This window comes from Gavialis gangeticus, unplaced genomic scaffold (assembly GCF_001723915.1).
Source record: "Gavialis gangeticus isolate Ggan-Ray unplaced genomic scaffold, GavGan_comp1, whole genome shotgun sequence".
In the NCBI taxonomy this organism is placed as follows: Eukaryota; Metazoa; Chordata; order Crocodylia; family Gavialidae; genus Gavialis; species Gavialis gangeticus.
Window position 1 is genome coordinate 78,253,721 of NW_017729024.1, and position 7,421 is coordinate 78,261,141.

Below are 7,421 nucleotides of genomic sequence, written 5' to 3' on the forward strand. Positions count from 1 at the left end.
TTGCCCCCCCCCCCCAACAGCCTCCTGCTCCCCTAGCCATGATGGAGGGGGGGCCCCAGCTGCCAGTGCTTTGGGGCCAGGGACCTGGATCCAAAGCCCCCTGCCCCTGGCAGGAGGTGGTGGCTGCTGCAGCAGAGCAGAGCCTGGCTCCCCCTCCCCCTGTTTCCTGCTTGCTGCAGGCTGGGGGGGCAGCTCCCTAGTGCTTCATGTACCCACGGGGGGCAGCCCACCCCATCCCCGCCCCACCCCTCACACAAATCTGGGGGGCATGGGTCCCCCCTGCCTCACCGTGAGTGCATGCAGTGGCGGGGAGCTGGTCCCACCCTCCACCACCCCCAGATGAGCCACCCGCAGCCCCTCATGTTCTCCATCGGGGCCCTGTGGCTGCACATTGTGGCCTCAAGCCCCATGCACCACCTGGCTGGACAGCAGCCCCAGCCCTGCCCAACCCTCTCCCTCCCTCCCTCCTATGGTGGCTTCAATACCCCCACCCCCTAACTGCAGAAGCTGCTCTGCAGGCTGCCTGGCGGCCATGTGCACATACAAGCACATGGTGCCCCCTGCCTGACCGCCCTCCTCCTATGTGATGAACATAAATGGGTGTTCATCACATCCTTTTTATGGCTATGACACCAAAGAAATGTATGCATTTTGGTGGAAGGATGTTGTCACTCTGAAGCCTTTCAAGGAAGCAGTCCTTTTATACACATTTTTCTGAAGAACTGTCTGTAATATTAATGGGAATTTTCTGATGCAGGGAGCTGGCCTTGCTGCTTCAACTATCTGAACTGTACAAGAGAAATGGTTGTCAGCTGTAATAGAGACCTTTTTTCTTTAAAATATGGAGCTTATCACTAGTGAAGTGTGTTTCCTCTCTTTGAGCCTGATTTACTTGCAAAAAGTAACAATATTGCTATGGATTGTACCTATACAAACAAAGTTTGCATCGAGCAATTCCTCTGTTTTGGAAAGGAATGGCAAATCCTTCATTAGAACAAGCTGTCTACCATCTAACAAAACCCCAAATGTATTTCTATCAAATTCATTTTGTTATGGTGTCTTTTACTTTTTGTTTCCTTTTGTTTTTAGCAGCTAGCTCATTCAGTTGTCTCACCTGCATTAGAATTCTCTAAAATATATTGCCATGCAATCTGAAAGAAAGCTCAATTCATGTTCGCAATCATTATCCCAACATTCCATGTCAAAGGTGGACATGGTTGACATGGTCTGACGGGGGTGAAGATGGACATTGTTAAATGTCTTTTTGCACTTGCTTAGGTCACACTGTTTCAATTGTTGGCATATTGTCAGAATTGCCTTTAAGATCTTTACTAGGTTTCCCCTCCCTTTCCTGCACTGATTTGGCAATATTAAGCCTGAAATGCAAGTTCTGTGTATGGGGGGGAGGTAGGTGTAAACATATGAGAAACAATGACACAAATACTCTACTTACTATGCAATACATTAGGTTCTTGATTCTTTTCAATAAGACTGAAATGAGGATCCAGTAATGATATTTCATCTGTAAAGAAGCCAGCAAATTTGATATATTTATATTTCTGCTATGTTAATCAGCCAGAAACATTATGCAATTTTGAAATTTTTATATATTTTTTTATCTTTGGGTTTACCACTGTTCTCCCTCAGTTTACCCCTCTGTGAAATGGAGGTAATAATAGCAGGACAAATTGCATCTAACAAACACTTTATTAAATTATTTTTATTCTTCACATTTATTTTCTACAAGTAAAAAAAAAAATCTTTAATGTGTTGCTGTAAAAATATCAGTAATTTAGGTGACTTATATCCAGTTTGCAAGCTGTTTGTCAATTTAGTTAGCTGGCATGGTTCAATCAGTCAGCTGGATAAATCTAGTTCCTAACAGGTTGTGAGAAATTTTGTGGGAAATAAATTTGAGGTTTCCTTTCTAGCATATTCTGAGATTTTCATTTTTTTTCCAATTGAACGAGTTACCTATACTCTAAAATATTTTCAGAAAGTGATTAGATCTAAGGCTTAAATAGTCTCAAATTGATATCTAAATTGGTGTGAAACAACTGGAGAAAAAAATGTAATATTCCACTGGTAGTATTCAGCATATATTATTTGCATCATAGGTTTTATAAGACTTATTACATTATAAAGTATTCTGAAAGTATAATTGAAGTGCAGTTTGACAGACTGTTAGGGAAAATACAGTTAGGAACAATGAAGGAATGGATTAGATTTAACCTAATACATCTTTTCCATCTTTTAATTTCTGTGATTAAATCTGTTTTAGCAAACTTCTTTAAATTTGCAAAGAACATAAACAAAGGAAATTATCTTAAAGGGCCAGATACTACAAAATATGTTTGGTTTGAGCTCTGTGCAAGCCTACATACAGCTGCAAAAGCTCTGGAGAATCTATTTTTGGTTATTTTGTGGCGTGGAAGCTGGATGCATTTTTCTTTGCTTTGAATTAACTATTAAATTTGGAATTTAATAAAAATAATAGAGTAGAGATGGAACTCTTTTAAAGACCATTGAAAACTGATCAAAAGAACTCGAGAAGAAAAGAGCATCATAAACTGAGCAATGAGGTGAATTAACACGTCCTCTCCATTAGAGCTGAAGAATGCTGGAATGGTAACTCAGGGGTTCAATCCAGGACATGTGGTGTTAGTTACATAAAAATATCTATAGAATGTAGCAAAGCAGCAAACTTTAGCTGCTGTTATTCTCAGTTTTTTCAATGTGTGATTTGGGTTCATAGTCATAGTCATGTAATGCAGAAAGAGAAATACTGTAGACAAAATGCCCTTGTGAGCATGGGGAAAATGCATGCAAACACATGGAACATGTGCATGTATGTATATGTACACGTGCACACGCATGCTGAAAAGGTATTCCACATTCTCTGTCCCACTTGTTCACTCTTTCATAGGCATGTAATTCCAGACTTATACATACATTTACAACTTGTACATACAGTTACAAAAGCTCTTAATTAAGAACTCTAGGTAGACAGTTAAAAAGCAGAATCATAAAGCAATGCAATCAACACCATCTCATAGCGCCAAAGCAGATAATAGGCACTGAAAAATATCAAACAACTCAACATACTTAATAGCCTTCATAACATCTTCTCAGCAAAAGCTTGGAAGCATAACTGGATATACCACAGCATATTCAGAATGTTATCATGTTCAGGCTATCAAGCAGGGTCACTCAGTTACTAAACTGGGTTGTGTAGATCCTTTTCCATGGCTTACGTGTTCTGGAGGTGCATTTAGACAATCTCCTGAAATGATGGGAGAGCTACAGGGTTCTGCAGGTACAATAGAAATTATCTCCTGAAGCAAAACATATATTTTTGTGGAGTAAGTGGCTTAGATATCTAACAGGGAGGTTAAGATATGGGAGTAAATGTCTTCAGTAACATTACTAATTTCCCCCAGAAGTTTGTCAGGTCTACTCTGTAAAAGCTCTTAGAAAAAAAAAATTACCCATGATACTTTAACTTTGCCTCTTCTTAATCATTAATTCTAGTCACATCTTTAGGTTTCTTTTTCTTTCTTGCATATTGCAGATCTTTAGATAATGGCAAGCAGCAGAATCTTCTTTATTTCTTTCAATGAATGCAAGACACAGAATTCATGTTCTGGATTAACAACATTTTAATAAAAGATGTTTTCAAGGTAATTAGTGACCAAGACGACAATTCTATTTTACTTAATAAAAATTAACTGGTAGAACTTCTTGTAAGATAAATTCTCTTTGTAATTGCTGTTATTTTATAGGAAAGCAAGTAGAAGACTGGACATTCTGGGATTACATATTAGTAGGCTAGTCACAGCTTTTGCTAAAACAATACAAATATATACACATACATATATGTACACATACACATAATGATACAGAACATAGTATATGAGGATACAAAAATATATAAAATGAAGCATTGGATAGGAAAGTAAAATGGGAATTCTTTTTGATTTTGGCCCTTATTCTTTGTGCAAGTAATGCAAATAAGTCTTGGGAGCACAGGAAAGGCTGATAGTTATTAGAAAAAAGTCAGATTGTTCTTTCTTCATTAGCATAGTCTTTAAAATTTTCCACTAAGGGAGAGATCCATTTGCCTCTCATTTCTTCAAAGAATGAAAAAGAGCACAAATAGTGATTTAAATCACCTATCTCATTTTCCCACAAGAACATATTCTGTCTGAAAATAGGGTCATGGGCCCATGACAACTGCAGATCTCATTAGAGTTAATCACAGTCAAGAAATGGCCTCTCGTTGTTTGTAGTTTTGTACCACATGTACCACTACTTAGGTTTCTAGGCCAAAAGAGAGCATTATTAATCTCAAAAAAGGAGAAATTTGAGAGAGTCTCACTGCCTGCGTATCTGTCAGTATGCTGGCATCCTGAATTCTTAAATTTATATCTGGTTTTAAATATTCGGGGGATATTGGATCAGTGACTCTCATTACATTTCCCAAGATATTTATCTGGTGGAGATTATATATTATTTAACCATCCAAACAGGAGGGACTTCTAAAATGCCCTTCTTAGGATATCTATTTTTCATCCAATAGTTTAGCATTCATATTTAAGCTAAGGTGCTAACATTTAATCAGTCCTGTTTCGGAGCACATGAGTCTCCTCATTGAAGAATTAGGTAGAGATAAGAGCCACCTTAAAAAGCAATGAGAGATCCTCTCTATTTTTGAATGAACCTTGGGGGGAGCACCCCATAGTTCTGCCCTATACAACAAAATGGACTTTACCTTAGATGAATAGACCATTAGTGCTGCCAGGATTGCCCTTCTGCCTGCCTTATTGTAAAAGGATAGAATTCCATCCAAGGCTTGTTTTGGTCTAGTGCTCACATGTGCCTATTTGAGATCAGATTTTTATTAAAATAGATTCCAAGGCTCTTAAAAGAAGATACCACCTCTAATTTCTTTTCCTGAAAAAAACAAACTCATTTCCTCTTTTCATTCTCAAAAGCGAATGCCTTGGATTTAACAGTGTCAATTTCCAAGCTATTTGAGGCTCAGTATTGCTGAAGAGCATCTAATAACCTTTGGAGGCCTATTTGTGACTGTAACATGAATAATGAACTATTTGCATAGATTTGTTTTCTTGTTTGTTGCATAAAGCCTGTTTTTTATTTAGGAGAACTGGCTGAGGAGCTCCTCAGGGAGCAAATACTGCCTGAAGAATTCAGGTCATTCACAAGAGCATAATCTATTGCTGTTCTTAGCAGTTTCCTCCATATTTATTTACCTGTCTTTGGATCAGAAACTCTCTTTAGCTGTATGAAGATGACAAATACATGATTTTTTAAAACCTGTTTAGAAACTAAATAGTGCAACACTAAACAATGGTTCATGCAAGAATAGCCTTCTCTGAAACTGGACAGCTTTTCTCCCAAAATATTATTTTCAGAAATTCACATCTGAAGATGAAAAAGTAAATATCTCCTAAACACTTATTGTATTTCATTCAATTATAATACAGCCTGTTTATTTGTAGGGGGATATTGGAGGGTTACCCAGGTTGGCAGATATATGAAGTGTTATTTTTTTTTATAGGGTGGTAGGGTTCTGTTGTCTGTATTGGTTTCCTACATAGCACAGGACCAGGAGTAGAACCAGTGGGAAATGTTTTGACTTGATGGACTTTAACTGGAAAAGGCTAACTTGTCACAACCTAAGTTTTTTTTATCATGAAATCTCCCTGTTTTGATGAAACTTTAATTAAGAAAATGCTTCTCAGGCAAGGCTTTTTGGGTAAATGTGATGTATTTTATTAAACCAACTAAATAGTTGGAAAAATGGGTCTTTACAAGTTTTTGGGCACAAACTCCCTTCCTCAGGCATAAGGGGGAGTCTGCTGCTGTTTGTGTATGCTCCTGGGTGGAACAAAAGCTTAAGCCAAAATGCAGATCTGTGAAAATGCAAATGTGCAGGGAGGAACAGAGGGGATGGGAGTTAATAGGTGTAAGACTGGTAGGTGGAGGAGAGAAAGGTGGGATATTGACCTGGTTATAGAATGTAGCTGGTAAAATTCAGAAAGGTTACTTAGGGTTATCAGGTGGCAGCAGGTTACAATGTGCCATAAATCTAATGTAAATCTAAATTTACACCACGATTTCTTGTATCCTCTAGATTTATGAAGTGAAGTTCATAGGCTTATCTACAAAAGGTATTTTGTAAATTCCCTTTGAGGATTAGAACTAAGAGATTGGTGGTTATCTTGTGAGAAGTGTGCATCCATGGGTGACTGGGTAATTTTGTCTCTGATAGATTTTTAGCGTGTGTTCATTCTGGTATGCAGTTGTTTGGTTTCTCCTACGTATTTTCCATCAGGGCATTCAGTGCACTGGGTGAGATATATTGCATTTCTGGAGACCAAGAAATTTGTTATAGAGGAACAGACATGATCACAGATTAGTTCATAGCCCAGTGTCCAGGATACTCACTAGATTTACAGGAAGCCCATATTTAAATTTTTGGTTTGCAGAGAAGAGATGTAAAAGTTGGTCTCCTATGCCTTGTATGATTATTCAAGCCACTAGGCTCTTCCATGGTAATCCATATTGTCATTTTTCATGCAAATCATGGAAAGATCTTAGTTTTGTCCAGTAGAGATGAAAAATATTAAACTATAGGAAAATTTTGTCTCCTGGGACTAACTAGAAGTTGAGAGATGCATTTTGTTTTCACCTCTGGTACAGATTTTGGCTATGGACAGACATTACACATAAACTGGTTTAAGTGATCAGAAACTGGTTTAAACCTATAACAGAACAGATGTTCAGTGCATAGAAACCAGTTTGAGGAAAAACCTGGTTGACTGTAGTATCATACTTAACTGATAAGACTCAAACTGGTTTATGTAATGTCTGTCCCAGACCCCTTGCTCATTTCAAATAAATCAGACTCCCCCAGCATCCCGGCATGCTCTCTGGGCTGGGCGGGGTTCTCTGCTCCACAGAAGAGCTGGCCCCTCCCCTCTGCTCTCTAGCCAGATCAGGGTCAGGGTGTGTCCAGACGCTGGCCCCCGTGGCAAATTTCTTTCTTTGTCCCCTCTTCCCACCCGCCTCCCACCCTCCGGTGGAAAACCCTAGTGACTACAAGAGCTCTATGGCTTGCCTGCAACAGGCAGGGACAGAGTTAATCACTCCCTCTGTCCCCCAGAACACCAGGGCTTTGACAGCAGCCTGTTTGGCTTGCACAGCGGTCCCAGGGCAGGGCAGAGAAGCAAGCAGATCTGTATGCAGGTCCAAGCCCTGCTGCAGCTCTGAGCCCAGAGCTAAGACTTGCAGGACAAGACTGAGAGGTGGAAAGTGTTGGCCAAGACCTGACACTCATTCAGCAGTGATCACACATGCTGGAGATTTAGTTGAAAAGTTGCACCAAAGAATGCAGA